The 17,494-nt window shown below is 32.5% G+C and overlaps 1 long non-coding RNA gene across 2 annotated transcripts; it reads right to left on the minus strand.

Annotated features, from left to right (window-relative positions):
* Positions 1 to 230: 230 nt before the first annotated feature.
* Positions 231 to 8,873, minus strand: LOC149498174 (uncharacterized). 2 transcript variants are annotated; one of them, XR_016319517.1, is made up of 7 exons: positions 8,501 to 8,873; positions 8,147 to 8,284; positions 7,377 to 7,458; positions 2,342 to 6,562; positions 1,988 to 2,125; positions 1,218 to 1,299; positions 231 to 402 (listed from the first exon to the last, which is right to left on the minus strand). It is a non-coding gene; the product is annotated as an uncharacterized LOC149498174 (long non-coding RNA). The 2 variants fall into 2 exon arrangements; XR_016319516.1 differs by lacking the exon at positions 8,501 to 8,873 and having other exon boundaries at positions 8,147 to 8,494.
* Between the last annotated feature and the right edge of the window lie 8,621 nt (positions 8,874 to 17,494).

Consider the following 17,494-nt stretch of genomic DNA (forward strand, 5'->3'; position numbering starts at 1 on the left):
TAATAATAATAATAATAATAATAATAATAACAACAACAACAACAATAACAATATTATTTTTCAAATAATAACAATAACAATATTAATGTCACGACCCATTTTCGTGGGCCGGACCGGCACTAGGACCTGGGTGGGCTTAAGGCCCCCGAAGCCCGTAGTAAGCCTAACTTATTCCAATTCGACATTCTACAAATATTTATGGATTCGGGCCCATTAACTTATTATGCATATGCATTCAAAATACAGTTCATATATTTAAAATGGACTTTCATTATTTAATTACAACCCAACTGGAATACAATTGCGGAACTCTACCTTTGTATTTACATCGTTATTTCTATCATTAACAGTCTTCTACAATAAGTGTCTCAACTCCACAAGGCTTTTCTTTCTTTTTATTACCTGGAAAAAAAAATAGTAGGCAGGGGTGAGCGCCAAACTCAATGAGTAGGGTTAGATAACCCTCTCACCCCACACAATCACACAGATGCTAAATATTTTTATCTAGTTACCGTTTAATTATATGATCATGCAGTTTGTCACACAAATGGCAATACAACAGCAATCACAAGTATCATCACCTTCATATAATCACATCACGTGGAAATTAGTCAGTGGCACCACCTGAAACCCCAACGAGCCGTCCTCACACATGGCTCGCCCTCTCATACATGTGCACCAGGGAGCCGATCCCCCATACGGCCAACTGGTCTTATCCTCACTGACCAGTCCTCTCATTGTTTTTCCATTTTCTCTCTTTTCTTTTCCATACCAACAGGAGGCAACTCGGTGGTCTCCATCCAATCTAGATCATCAAGTGCTCACAACAGGAGGCCACCCTGCGGGCTACAATCAAATCTAGATTATCAGGTGCGCAACAACAAGAGGCCATCCTGTGGTTCTATATAATCCATGTCATCAGGTGCACACGGGGGCGCCGATCTCCCATTTTCCCGGCCGACGGTCACATTTCATATCATATCATATTCAGGATCCATATCACATAGACCGTCCTCACAAACCCATGGTGGCCCACTTCATCCCAATTCCACACAAACAAGGCACAGTATATACACAGCACAAGTAATCACATAATTTATTTAATATCAACAATTAGTGCAGCACAATATGGCAATTCAACAAATTAATGCATGATAGCATTTAGCCGTGAATGCATGAATGCAGGCGGATGATACTAGTTATCTAACACTACTCACAGTTCTTTATTGTCCTTTAAAAGGACTGCCTTTTTAGCCACATGCTTCCAGCTTTTGTCCTCGCATTTTGTATTTTATAAACCTTTAAAATAAATAAGAAAATTCTAAATAAGAATTTTAATTCAAAAACTTATATTTCACATTCGTTTATTTATTTTGGCTACCGGTCATTTAATTCACTTGTTATATACGCATATATATTTAGGTTCTCTCATTTATATAAATAACTATTCTAATTTATAACCTTTAGATAAAATCTCTAATTATTCGGTGAGAAATATTATATAATGATAATTCTAATATTGTATAATATTTCTTAATACTTCAAATTTTTGTCGTCACTACTTCTTAAGAATATAACTAATTTAATTCTTCATTAAGTGTTTTATTAAAAATTCGGCAACATTTTCTCTATAAACTGGACTATCCAAATTTTTCATATTTTCACAAATCCACACACACAGCCCATCCATCGGGCAAATTCATATCCACTAATCTCGTCCGCCATATCCGTCATTTATTCGGTCACTTAATTCACATAATCCATTATAATTAATTGTTCTATAACTATTTATTTGTTAATACCTAAAATTTATTATTAGCTAGGAATATATATATTTTTTTTTTTGTACCAACCTTATAGTTATACTTAATATTCATAAAATATATTTAACAATATTTAATTCAATTTACTTAAATACTTAATTAAGTTCATTAATTAATTAATTCGGGATTTATTCAAAAATTGCGAATTAAGCTTTAGAGTGTACCGATTGAAAATCAGACGACGGATCCACAACCTACATGAGAAGAGGAAGATTCTGCCTTTTGGTGCCTCACCGGAGTGTCGCCGGCCAGTCGCCGGACCACCGCCGTCGCCACCGTGCACGGTGGCCGGAAATTCAAATCTTCACCAAAATTAACAAACAATATATCATTTTATTCGTTTCGATGAGAGGATCATTAATATGTATTCAAATCAAGGTGGGTACGAACTATTTGGCCGAAAATTGATCGGAAAGGTTCGGTGATACCCATTTTGGGTTTTCCGATTCCGGCTATTTCAGTCGACGAGGAGGCCATCAAATTAAAGAGGAAGAAGAGAGGAGTCATTTGGTACTCACCTTGTGTCCTAGGCTTGCCTGAAACGGCGTGAATCGCCGGAAAAAGGTGTCCGAAACTTCAAGCTCTTCCCCTTCGAAATAGTCACAATTTCAGTTCAAATCTACGCTATAATCTTCTTCCTCGCGTTGAGTAGATGTTTTTAGAGTATTCATTTGCCAAATTCGGTGGCCGGAGGAAGGAGATCAAAGAAGAGGGAGGAGGAGGAGGAGGAGGAGGAGGTCACGCTACTGGAGAAGAAGAAGGAAGAAAAGAAAAGAAAAAGAAAGAAAAAAAGAAAAGAAAGGAAATGGGCCGGTCCGGTTCGATTCGAACCGATTCGGTCCGATTCAGTGATTTGATCTCGTTTTGTTTGGTTTTTTTTTTTTTTTTTTTTTTTTTTTTTTTCGCTCGGTTTTTCAATTATTCGTGTGGTTTCGACACAGTTAATTAATTTTTAGGTCCGGTTTAATTTATTTAATTATTTAGTTGGGTCATAAAACATCTCTTCAATTAACTTTCTAATAGTACAACAAATAATGATAACAATAAATTAATTTAGGATAATTAGTTTATATCGTAGAGTTCCATTTTATTTCATCGAAATTTCTGAACGTTCTGTTTTTGGGCTTGGGCTCAATTCAAATTTGGGCTCAAGTTAGAAATGCTCGGTCTTCACGACCCATACTATAAAAAAAATTCGGATTTTTGATTTAATAAAAATTCTAAAGTTTTGAAAATAAAAATTCGGGATATTACAATCTCCCCCCCTTAAGACAATTCGTCCTCGAATTGAATCTAGTGGGAAAGAATAAGAATGGATGCATGGAAATTTTAAAGTTATATGAAATTGCTTCCAATACCAAGGAGACAGCTCGCGAGCAAAAATATAAATCGAGGAAACGAAGTGAATGAGGTATTCTGCTTGTATTTCTACCACCAATCATATTTAAACCAAAATTTCGTTCAAGCTATACAATACCACCTAGCTGATACTTATAGGAAGCTTTGTTACTTTAGCCTCTAAACTATCATCGGACAGTTGCTAGAAAATCTTTCTTTAAATAAAAATCTTACAATTAACCGAGCTTTACAACAAAATGCTTAATACTTATATTTTTCCCAAATTAAATTTTATTACACATTTCTTTATGAAAACCAAATACATAATTTGCAAAAAGTAAAACAATTTGAAATTTAATTTGATTTATTTATTTAACATATATTATGACGAAATCTTTGCTTAATCAAAGTCGAAAAACTGTTACTTTAATCCAAGATTTTAAGAAAAATTTTCTTGAAATTTTCATTGTCTACAGGGTTATTCGAGCTCACTCTCAGTTCTTTTATACAAGTTCTATTCTTGTTAAAATACTTTTATCGTACACTAGCGCAATTATTTAAATAGCTCATTTACTATGGACATTCCTGCACTATTAGTTATCTTACTCTATAGGAACCTCCACACTTTCTATTTAATCGTAGTCCCTACGTCTAATCTCATTCCTTATCTTAACATATATCATTAGAAGTTGACTTCCCTAGTACATCTTTTGCTTTTCAATTGTCTATTTCACGTATGTTGCTTACTAATTCATCCTAAGAATATCGAAGCGTACTTTTTAATTATTCCATCTATTATTAATCATCATTTATCTCATTAACAATATTTCATCCAATACCTTTTATTACTTGCCCCTACTATTTACCTTTTACCTCATACCTATCAACATATAAAGTCTTCAATGAAATTTCTTACATCTCGACTTAATGTTGCCTTACCAGTCAAATATTACATCGAATAAATAAGCATTAATCATTCTACTTCCTTTATTAAATTACGCGTCAACTAAATAATTTATTCGTTTCTATATAGAATTTCAATTTCTGCCTTAATTATGAAATAGTAATAAGGCCCTAATTCATCTTCATATTACATAAGTTAATTGTTTAATTTTTTCCATCCAAGTTTTAAAATATAATATCAATTTATCTATCTCAACTTTTCTTATTTAGTCTAACAAGTTATTTCTAACTTCCTTTATTAATATTCTCAATACACATTATATTCCATCCATTTGATTTGTTAGATTCATCATTTAATCCAAAATTCTACTAATGAGTTAACAACGACCGACTAGCTTGACCATTTTATGGGTAACTGGCTATTTAAAAACTTTCAAAATAATTTTCCTTTCCCACTTTTAAAAAAAAATATCGGCATGTCACTCACACAAAACTTTGAAATTCTTGTATCCACTTTTATTCATTTCAAAACCAATCTCAATCGTGGTATAAAAATATTTTCATGAAGTTTGAAAATCAATACTCATTGTATTTCTAAAACTTTTTGGTATTTAATAAAAATAAATTGTCTATCTCCACAAGGACAATCCTTAATCATCTAATTTCAGTCTATTGTTACATATTTCATCCCTAATTGATCCTCTTAAACCAAGCATATTCTAATCTTCATCATTACTATTCCTTTCGCTATTTTTTAATCTCCCTAATAGACTGGTCCACACCTTAAATTTTTTCCAAAAGTTATTTTCATTAGTGATTTATTAGTTATATTTATATTTATATTTATCTTATTATTATTATTATTATTATTATTATTATTATTTTATCTTTATTCATTTAGTTATTTATTTTAGCATCATTCATTTTTCTTTTTTTTTTTTTTTTTTTTTTTTTTTTTTTTTTTTTTTTTTTTTTTTTAACCATTAGTCAATATTTCCCATATTAATCAAATTTTTAAATTCAAACTTTTGCCCAATTATTTACTAACCACTTTTTAATTCTATATTAAAACACTCAAATTTTACCCTTCACACTAATTTCTCCAAAGAAAGTTTTTAACATGTAATCACATAATTGATTTACCTTTGTCTTTTATTTTGCTTTAATTACTCCATTTAAATTTTGTATATCGAGATTTGACCAATCAAATACCTTTTATTGTATTTAGACACAACTTATTGTTTTCACGTCTAACTCTTTTTAATTATGCCAATAAGTCTCTATTCTCCTTAATGTTATACTTAAATAATTTACAAATTTTCTCTTTTTACATCCTTGAGTTTAGCCTTGAATAATTGAGAGTTTAATTTATTTGTCTTAGATCCTCTTTTTTTTTTTACCCTTCATGTAATGTAAATTACAATTTTCACTTTTTATTCCCTAACAGTAACAGTTCTAGAATTTAATTTCTATCTTCATTGAAATGTTCATTCTAATTCATATTCTATACCATTTATTATTATTTTATCAATATTAACTTTTGCAAGCCTAATTTAGTCCTCGGGATAGACAATATGATAAAAATTAATCAAACATGCGATCATTATAAGTAATTTAAATTCTAAAATCAAATAAATTTTTGACATGCCGACAAAATAATAAAATCAAACAATTAATTGCAACTTCACAATAAAAACAATTTCCAACAAGCAAAGAATAAAACATTTTTCTCAAATCATAGTTCAAATAAACTCACTTTCTTATTGTCTTTAAAACTCCAAATTTTTTTCTAAACCATTTTAAATAATTTTCGAAGCAGTGTCTCTTGTTGGATCAAGGTGTACTGGGTGATCAGGCCATTACACCAATTTCCAACTGATCCTCTACTTCAAAATTTTATAGAGGGGATTTAGCAAACTCAAAATATTTCGTTTATAAATGTCAGTTACCCAGACCTATTTTAATTTCCTATTATTTATGTACCTTTAGTTCTCATCCTAAGTTTGATACAGATTTCCTTCCATCCTCGTGCACGATGCGTCCATCGGCACTAAAATGGAATTCAATCCAGACTACAGCTCCTTTGTTGGTTACGGCCGATCCCAACAGAGGAGTTCTCTATTTAAATTCCTATGTTCCGCAATTGATTCCTAAGTCCCAACTTACGCTCTGATACCAACTTTGTCACGACCCATTTTCGTGGGCCGGACCGGCACTAGGACCTGGGTGGGCTTAAGGCCCCCGAAGCCCGTAGTAAGCCTAACTTATTCCAATTCGACATTCTACAAATATTTATGGATTCGGGCCCATTAACTTATTATGCATATGCATTCAAAATACAGTTCATATATTTAAAATGGACTTTCATTATTTAATTACAACCCAACTGGAATACAATTGCGGAACTCTACCTTTGTATTTACATCGTTATTTCTATCATTAACAGTCTTCTACAATAAGTGTCTCAACTCCACAAGGCTTTTCTTTCTTTTTATTACCTGGAAAAAAAATAGTAGGCAGGGGTGAGCGCCAAACTCAATGAGTAGGGTTAGATAACCCTCTCACCCCACACAATCACACAGATGCTAAATATTTTTATCTAGTTACCGTTTAATTATATGATCATGCAGTTTGTCACACAAATGGCAATACAACAGCAATCACAAGTATCATCACCTTCATATAATCACATCACGTGGAAATTAGTCAGTGGCACCACCTGAAACCCCAACGAGCCGTCCTCACACATGGCTCGCCCTCTCATACATGTGCACCAGGGAGCCGATCCCCCATACGGCCAACTGGTCTTATCCTCACTGACCAGTCCTCTCATTGTTTTTCCATTTTCTCTCTTTTCTTTTCCATACCAACAGGAGGCAACTCGGTGGTCTCCATCCAATCTAGATCATCAAGTGCTCACAACAGGAGGCCACCCTGCGGGCTACAATCAAATCTAGATTATCAGGTGCGCAACAACAAGAGGCCATCCTGTGGTTCTATATAATCCATGTCATCAGGTGCACACGGGGGCGCCGATCTCCCATTTTCCCGGCCGACGGTCACATTTCATATCATATCATATTCAGGATCCATATCACATAGACCGTCCTCACAAACCCATGGTGGCCCACTTCATCCCAATTCCACACAAACAAGGCACAGTATATACACAGCACAAGTAATCACATAATTTATTTAATATCAACAATTAGTGCAGCACAATATGGCAATTCAACAAATTAATGCATGATAGCATTTAGCCGTGAATGCATGAATGCAGGCGGATGATACTAGTTATCTAACACTACTCACAGTTCTTTATTGTCCTTTAAAAGGACTGCCTTTTTAGCCACATGCTTCCAGCTTTTGTCCTCGCATTTTGTATTTTATAAACCTTTAAAATAAATAAGAAAATTCTAAATAAGAATTTTAATTCAAAAACTTATATTTCACATTCGTTTATTTATTTTGGCTACCGGTCATTTAATTCACTTGTTATATACGCATATATATTTAGGTTCTCTCATTTATATAAATAACTATTCTAATTTATAACCTTTAGATAAAATCTCTAATTATTCGGTGAGAAATATTATATAATGATAATTCTAATATTGTATAATATTTCTTAATACTTCAAATTTTTGTCGTCACTACTTCTTAAGAATATAACTAATTTAATTCTTCATTAAGTGTTTTATTAAAAATTCGGCAACATTTTCTCTATAAACTGGACTATCCAAATTTTTCATATTTTCACAAATCCACACACACAGCCCATCCATCGGGCAAATTCATATCCACTAATCTCGTCCGCCATATCCGTCATTTATTCGGTCACTTAATTCACATAATCCATTATAATTAATTGTTCTATAACTATTTATTTGTTAATACCTAAAATTTATTATTAGCTAGGAATATATATATATATTTTTTTGTACCAACCTTATAGTTATACTTAATATTCATAAAATATATTTAACAATATTTAATTCAATTTACTTAAATACTTAATTAAGTTCATTAATTAATTAATTCGGGATTTATTCAAAAATTGCGAATTAAGCTTTAGAGTGTACCGATTGAAAATCAGACGACGGATCCACAACCTACATGAGAAGAGGAAGATTCTGCCTTTTGGTGCCTCACCGGAGTGTCGCCGGCCAGTCGCCGGACCACCGCCGTCGCCACCGTGCACGGTGGCCGGAAATTCAAATCTTCACCAAAATTAACAAACAATATATCATTTTATTCGTTTCGATGAGAGGATCATTAATATGTATTCAAATCAAGGTGGGTACGAACTATTTGGCCGAAAATTGATCGGAAAGGTTCGGTGATACCCATTTTGGGTTTTCCGATTCCGGCTATTTCAGTCGACGAGGAGGCCATCAAATTAAAGAGGAAGAAGAGAGGAGTCATTTGGTACTCACCTTGTGTCCTAGGCTTGCCTGAAACGGTGTGAATCGCCGGAAAAAGGTGTCCGAAACTTCAAGCTCTTCCCCTTCGAAATAGTCACAATTTCAGTTCAAATCTACGCTATAATCTTCTTCCTCGCGTTGAGTAGATGTTTTTAGAGTATTCATTTGCCAAATTCGGTGGCCGGAGGAAGGAGATCAAAGAAGAGGGAGGAGGAGGAGGAGGAGGAGGAGGTCACGCTACTGGAGAAGAAGAAGGAAGAAAAGAAAAGAAAAAGAAAGAAAAAAAGAAAAGAAAGGAAATGGGCCGGTCCGGTTCGATTCGAACCGATTCGGTCCGATTCAGTGATTTGATCTCGTTTCGTTTGGTTTTTTTTTTTTTTTTTTTTTTTTTTTTTTTTTCGCTCGGTTTTTCAATTATTCGTGTGGTTTCGACACAGTTAAATAAATTTTTAGGTCCGGTTTAATTTATTTAATTATTTAGTTGGGTCATAAAACATCTCTTCAATTAACTTTCTAATAGTACAACAAATAATGATAACAATAAATTAATTTAGGATAATTAGTTTATATCGTAGAGTTCCATTTTATTTCATCGAAATTTCTGAACGTTCTGTTTTTGGGCTTGGGCTCAATTCAAATTTGGGCTCAAGTTAGAAATGCTCGGTCTTCACGACCATACTATAAAAAAAATTCGGATTTTTGATTTAATAAAAATTCTAAAGTTTTGAAAATAAAAATTCGGGATATTACAATTAATAATAATAATAATTATAACATTAACAATAATAATAATAATAATAATAATAATAATAATAACAATAACAATTTAATACAATAATAATAATAATAATAATAATAATAATAATAATAATAATAATAATAACAATAACAATTTAATACAATAATAATAATAATAATAATAATAATAACAACAACAACAACAACAATAACAACATTATTTTTTAAATAATAACAATAACAATATTAATAATTATTATTATTATAACATTAACAATAATAATAATAATAATAATAATAATAATAATAATAATAATAATAACAACAACATTAAAAATAATAATAATAATAATAATAATAATAATAATAATAATAATAATAATAATAACAGTAACAATAATAATAAATTGCAAAAAACACATAAATCGCAAATAGAAAAAAAATTCAAAAAAAAAATAAATTGCAAAACTAATTACCTCAAAACGGTGGCGAACGGCATTGAGGAGTGACCGGATCTGCAATGGAGCGGCGGTGGAGCGTCAGGCGTGTCATAGCCCAGCCCATGGTCAATATTGTCCGCTTTGGGGCTCCAGCCCGTACGAGTACCCCCTCACGGTTTTGTTTTCAGGCAGGCTTTGCAACCCGCCCAAAAGGCCTCAACCATGTTCTGGAACCACCCCTCTTATGTACAGGACCACCCCCTCGTACTTAACCGATGTGGGATTTGCCTAAGGTGTGCTGGCCTTGCCACATACACCCCCCCTTGGGGACTCAGCGTCCTCGCTGAGGTTTGCCCCACCACCGGCCAGAGGAACGAGGGTCGGCTCTGATACCAATTGTCATAGCCCAACCCATGGTCAATATTGTCCGCTTTGGGGCTCCAGCCCGTACGAGTACCCCCTCACGGTTTTGTTTTCAGGCAGGCTTTGCAACCCGCCCAAAAGGCCTCAACCATGTTCTGGAACCACCCCTCTTATGTACAGGACCACCCCCTCGTACTTAACCGATGTGGGATTTGCCTAAGGTGTGCTGGCCTTGCCACAAGGCGGGCTAGAGCGGTGTCAGGAGGGGCTGGAGCGGCGCTGCGGACGGAGGAGAGGAGAGGAGAAGGAGAAGAAAGAAAGAAGAAGAAAGAAGAAGGAGGGCGTCTGGCGTTTAAAGCCCTAAATTTTGTGACCGACTAATCGGTCGAACCTTTCATTAGTATCGGTCGCAAATTTTAATTTTGCGACGTCGCTTTACTTCGCGACAAAATTGCGACCGATTTGCGACTCAAATTTTCGGTCACAAATAATCGGTCGTAATTATGTCGCCAATTGGTCTCAAAACTTATTCCTAATTTTCAAGCGCGCAATTTTGCGACGGAAATATACGTAGTCGCAAATCGGTCGCAAATCCGTAGTACAAGAGTCACAAACTGAAAACCAAACTCGTGGGAATTTTCAGCGCTAAAATCTGCGACTGTTTGTCTATAGGTCGCAAATCGGTCGCAATTTGGCGTTTTTTTTGTAGTGTTTGGTATTGGCATCTGTTTTGTCATGCTAGAAAGGTGTCTTACTTGCATGTCAAAAAAGAAGAAAGAATATTAGTTCAACCTATTAATTTAATTTTGTCATTTTATATATAATCAACTAACTTAATCTAGTTAATGATCTCATAAATGCTTTTAACTGAGTGTCAAATTGTAATCTCAAAAGGATAGTCTTTTAGCCTCCATAATACTTTTTTTTTATTTACTCTAAAAATAACCTATTATATTCTATAAATGGAATTATTAGTTTCTACCATTTCGTGTTATCTCACCAGCTAAGGACACAGTCCCTATTGAATGGAAGTGTATTGGTTGATCAGGCCATTACACACTTCTCTAATTGCCCCTGTGTCACATAGCCATAAAAAAATACTCTCAAATTATTTAATTAATAATATGCCTAATGTGAATGTTTAGCAATTTCCAATCAACAATTTTTATATACTTTACACAAATGGATTTCCAATCATTCTAAGTGCACAATCCGTCCACCTACACCAAAATGGGCTTCAATCCAGAATATCCTCCTTAATTGGTTACGGTCGATCCCAACTGCCAGAGGCAGATGAGCAACTTTAGGATATACTACCATATGAGATACCATTAAACAATATCCTTGAAGTGGAGATCTTTGATGTTGGGGGCTTGGATTTCATGGGACCATTTCCGTCTTCTTATTCCGACCAATACATTCTAGTAACGATGGATTATGTCTCGAAGTGGGCAGAAGCTGTTGCTCTTCCCAACAATGATGCCAAGAGTGTGATAAACTTCATTAAGAAATATATTTTCACACGTCATGGTACTCCAAAAGCAATAATCATAGACGGAGGTAAGCATTTGTGCAATAAGTACTTAGATTCTCTGCTTTCAAAATATGGTGTTTCTCATTATGTAGGTACCCTATATCACCCTCAAATAAGTGGACAAGTGGAGGTAACTAATAGGGAGATCAAGAAAATACTGGAGACCACAGTTGGCTAATCAAGGAAGGACTGATCGAAGAAACTTAAGAATGATAGTGTACCTACACGATGAGGAACACCACGGAAAAACAATTTCACTGAAAATCTTGCAATCAGCACACCAAAATGTTCAAAATCGTAAGGAGGGCTTGATTCAATAATTAATTTCTCGATATCATAACAAATCCCAACCGATTCCCAAATCTATTAAATTTCTAAACCTAAGTTTAAATCTCTAAAACTCCCTATTAATTCACAAATTAAGCAAAGAAATGGTTCGTAAAAACATTAGAAAGGGACAGGCAATCTACCTCGTCGATGACAGTCGCCGGAATTGCTTATGGTAACCGAAAAATCAACGCACTCTCTCTCTCTCTCTCCCTCTCTCTCTCTCTCTCACTCTCCCTCTTTCTATCACGCCAAGAACAAGCAAGAAACGAAAAAGTGACGAAGCTATTGTGTGGATACAAGGTCAAGAACGGTGATTGGAGGTGCAAGGCATCTCTGATGGTCATCGATTGGCAGGGAGAAGGGCTAGGATCGTGAGAAGGAGAAGGGAGAAAGCCTATCGTGAGAGAGAGAAAGAAAAGGCGAGGGTGAGCGATTTGGTTCAATAACCTCCCTTAAAATTGATTTTGGTCTGATTCAAAGAACATTCTAGCATTTGAATCGATTTGCTCCGGTTTGATCTCTCTTGAGCTTCTTATAGTTTTCTTCCCAATTAATTGATTCACATACACAAATATTACTTGATAATTTTTATTAACTAAATTCTTGGTTTAATAAAATTAATTTTCTATATCCCGATATGGGGTCAAGCCTAACATGGTTTCTACTTAAGCTAAACACAGTCCAACATGATTAATACCCGAATAGGAAATTTCAGAAAATTTTATTAATTCAAAAAGTTTCGAAAATAAAATTATGGGGCATTACAATATATTATTTTTTAAAATTAAGGAAGGACGTCCTAATTTCTTTTTTTTATTATTTTGGCTTTAGAAACGTGAAATCCAAATTATATAGCGATAAATGGTTACATCTATTTTTCTTGGATTTATTATTTATTTGACACGAAGATCATTGATTTAAACATTATTGTTTTAATTTGATTTTATCAAAGTTATTATATGATCTAGTTAAATTTGATGAAGGCTTGATACTCGATACAAGCACAAACAAGTACTAACTTTATTTATTTATTATTATTATCTTTATCTTTATTTGAACTTTATTTTTCTAATATTATCTCTCAACTTCGCTTGAGAGATAATATTTCTTATTTACTATGAAGACGAATTGGTAATATCATTATTGTACATAGCAAATTACTTACATATGATATTAGTGTTTATTATGCGGGATTGCCGATAGACTTTGCAAAAGATTATTTGCGACAAAAAGAAAACGTCCCTGCAAACAGTAAAGATTTTATTGTTAATGGAGTTTTGATTATGTCCAAGAATTTTTTTTAAGTCGTATTATTTTAATTATTTTATTTTATTATAATATTTTATAATATTAAATCATGTAAATCTTGAATTTATAGCTTTTGATGTTATGGACACAAATTATTTATTATGAATAAGATGTTATGGATATTGGAGACAAAAATCAAGGATAGAAATCAAGAATCTAATCAAAAAAAAATTTCAAGGTAATAATTTTCTTCTATTGTACATTTGGTAATTAAATATCTGTTTATTCTTTGGAATGGTTCAAAAGAAAGGTACAACGACCAAACGCTCACATGAATAGAGGTATTATTGCAAGATTGTAAAACTGTAAGTTATTTTGATTTTGTAACATTAAGATTTTTATTTTATTATTATAACTATTATTATATATTAGCATATATTATTAATGTGCTACCAATTTTGAGAATTCATTGATTATTTTTAAATATAATTAAGATATTGTCGTTATTATATTCGGAGCTATATTAGCCCTTAATCTAGATTGTCAATGATATTTATACCTCGAACATGCTCTTGAAGTAGCAATATCGAGACAAGTTTTAAGATATATTTTGAATTTATTTTATAACCTTTTTATCATTGAGTAAAATAAAGCGATCTTCATAAAAAATCATAAAGCCCGTCCAACTAGATATGCTCCATTCCCTGAGTGAATGAAACCATATATAATAATGGGCATGGGAATAGTGAAACCCGCCTAACTAGACATGAAATATTCCCTGAAGCAAATGCAACAAATGGACATGGGCATGAAAAATGACAAAAATATACTTGTCAATAGAATATTAATAAGACTATAGTTGAAGTAATGATCTTAGCAATTATTGTTGCCACATAACTAAGACTAAATTCTACTATCAAAAGTGGTACAAATAATGTGGCATGTAGTTGATTATGTACTTATTGTACACAAAAAAATATTGAAAGGCAAATTTGGTTTTGGTAGTAGAAAAATATTTAAAGGCTCCAGAAGAGCAACTATTACTACATAAAAGAATGAATTTTATGCATAATGCATTATTCCAAAGATATTTATTAAACAGATATCATATAGAGATGATGATTGAAATAAATATGGTTATAAACCAGAAGTTTGCAAATCCAATTATTTTATTATTTGGCATAATCGGTTAGACTATACCGATCAATAATGATGTAAAAAGGAAAATTTAATCCTTTTATAAATATTTCTTTAGAACTAGAAGTTTCTTCAACTGTAATGAGTTTTTCATGTTTAGTTTCTCAAAGTAAATTAATTATTGAGCAATTACCAAGTAGAGTTCAAAAGAACTGCTTGCATTTTCTGGAATATATAAAGTGAAATTATTGATTAATTCATCCATCATGTGGATGATTATTTAGATATTTTGTGCATGCATCCAAAAGATAGTACATGATTATTATTAATTTGTAACCTGAAGTTTGCAAAGATTTTTGTCAACATGCAACCTAAGTTTGCATGATTATTTGCTCAAATAATATGATTAAGAATACAATTTTCAGATTATGCTATTAAGATAATTTATCTTGAGAAAGATAGTGAATTTCCAGATTGGTCTTTAATGATTATGACATGTGTTATAATTATAGGGTAACCAATTGTTGCTTTTATTTATGCTCAAAATGATTTAATATAATCATTTATTAAATTATCGCAATTAATTGCTAGGCAATTATTATGAGAACAAAGCTCCATATTATTGTAGAGGGACATGTTATTATATGTAGCAGCTAGAAAAATAAATTATTGGAAAAGAATTATCATTATTATATTTTGATCTTCATCAAGGTAGTGTGATTTAAAAAAAAAAGTTTAAAAGATAATTCATTTGCAAATTAGTTGCCAGATACATTCGCTGATTCAAAAGGAGATAACTAAATCTCACATACTAACTGCAAATGCTTCTATTAGTATTAAAGTTCCTGAAGGAATAATTGTCTATGCTAATGAATCTATAGCATATTAAAATATCACCAATTAATTTAGAAAAGACAACTACCAAAATGGTAACCACAATAAGTTAAATACTTGGCAAGCTTTAAGCCCAAAGGTAGAAATCTCAAGCCCAAAGATCGATACGAGAATATGTTAATGCATGGAAAAATGATGTTATTGTGCATGGGGACCGGGCTCCTCATATTCAGTATATCAGTTGGACTCTCCCTCCTCATGGCTGGATTGTTCTCAACTCGGATCGATGTTTTAAAGGCAATCCGAGTATCGCAGGTTGTGCAGGAGTTCTTAGAGATGATCAACGCAAATGGCTTGGTGGGTTAATGATGCATATTGGGATCTGTAGTGCGGTGGAGGCTGAGATTTGGGGGATCTTTCAAGGACTGTTGCTCGCTTGGTCCAATGGCTATCGTTTGATTGAAGTTCAGTCTGATTCTCAGACAGCTCTCTACACAATTCAATCTTCCCAGAGTTCTTTAATGCGTTACAGGAATCTGACTTTAGCCTGTCAAAGATTGTTACTGAGAAATTGGCAAGTCTCGTTTAAGAAGAAGATATTCCAAGAAGCCAACAGTGTTGTTGATGAGCTTGCTAACCAGTCTATTCTACAGTCTCAAGGTGTTCATGCTGTCAAATAGTCCTTCTTACTGAGGACTTCTCTGGAGGGTGATAGGGTGGGTGCCATTTGGCCTAGACTGTACCGTAGTTTCCTTCTTGGGCTTTATTAGTCCCTCTTGTTTAATTAAAAAAATTATATTTACACACATTGTTAATTGGTTTAATTAACAGGAACACAAATTAGTAATTGTATTATATCCGTTATAAAAATTTTCATGAATAATTATTAAAAAAAATTAAAAGATAGTTAGATGTTTTAAACCATTAATTTTAAATATAATTTAAAATTAAACCATTATTTATATTATAAATAAAAAAATAAATCACGAGCAGGATTGCAACAATGTGCAACACACCTTAAAAAAATATTAAAATTAAAATATAATTGTCCATATCTATTTTGACTTGCTTGACGGGCAAATTCTTTTCTTTTCAGAAAATGTTGACTCCAAACCAAATCAAATAAGATGGAAGCAACCATAATAGCAAAATCAAACAGGTTATTCTACTTCCAGAAAACTCAACATATCTACGGGTTCCAAATATATGATATGTTTTACCTTCTTGTAGTTTTTTTGGAGTTAATTTGATTTTTTCTTTCAGGTTTGTTATGGTATGAAATATAAAATCTCTATTTGTTTTTGAAAAATAACTTAGCTTCTTAAAAAAATATTTTTTAAGTAACTATTTTTTGCTATTTGACTTCATTACTGAAAATTCATTAAAAAGATTTAATTTATAATATTGTAAAAATCATTGAAATTATATATTCTAAAAAATAATTATTAAATATAAATAAAATGCAAGAAAATGATAAATTGCGGTAGTTGCCATTCACAAGTGATGATCACAAATTTGATTAATGGTTTTGATTCATATTAGGATACAGGAATCAGTTAAATGTATATTTATAAATTTATAATAAATTTATCAATATTCCAAAAATTTTCCCTCTCAAAAGGATAAATCATTTTTCATTTGTTGACTGATTTTGTAAGTTTTTTTTAATTATTATTACAATTACTATTTTAGACAGGATACGGTGGGTATTCTTTTCTAGAAATACTAAGAATGAAATTTTGATTAGCTGCCAATTTAAATGAAGAAACCTTAATAGTTGATGATAAAGTTAGCATTTTCGCAAACTAGTTTATGTTACAGTAATTGAACTTGTACAAATTTTTATCGCAAATTAAGTTTTCTTCATTGTATTTCTGATGTTTATGTCTTCATGTGTATAATACTCTATTTGTTTGTTGTGATTTTTCTATGGTCCATGAAAAGTTTCCAAATAAACATGGTAGAGCTGGGCAATCAAAAAACAGGTTTGATCGCCTTCGAATTGAGAGTCAACCATTATGTGAGAAAGGCAGCAGAAATGATGCATACTATAGATCCTTGAACATCGTTTCTGTACTAATACTTGCTGGTTAGCTAAGTCAGTCAAACTTGTTTGATCCTCCTCTACAGGATAAAATACTCCAAGTTGGAGAGAAATTGGATTCAATCAAGCAAACGACTTGTCATCTGAGGTCTTATCGAAGGTCAGGTTCATGATTTTGAACTTCTTTGAAGAAATCGATCATGAAGTGGAAAGTTTGTTTATTGCTTGAATGAATAATTGGTGCTATTAAAATATTAATTTTGATATGAATCCATTTGCATTGAGAATAGCAAAACGAATGAGATTGTTATCAAGATCTTGAACAAAGAAGAAGAGGC

This window comes from Jatropha curcas, chromosome 2 (genome assembly GCF_041381405.1).
Source record: "Jatropha curcas cultivar XTBG-Jc1 chromosome 2, XTBG_Jcur_1.0, whole genome shotgun sequence".
In the NCBI taxonomy this organism is placed as follows: domain Eukaryota; kingdom Viridiplantae; phylum Streptophyta; class Magnoliopsida; order Malpighiales; family Euphorbiaceae; genus Jatropha; species Jatropha curcas.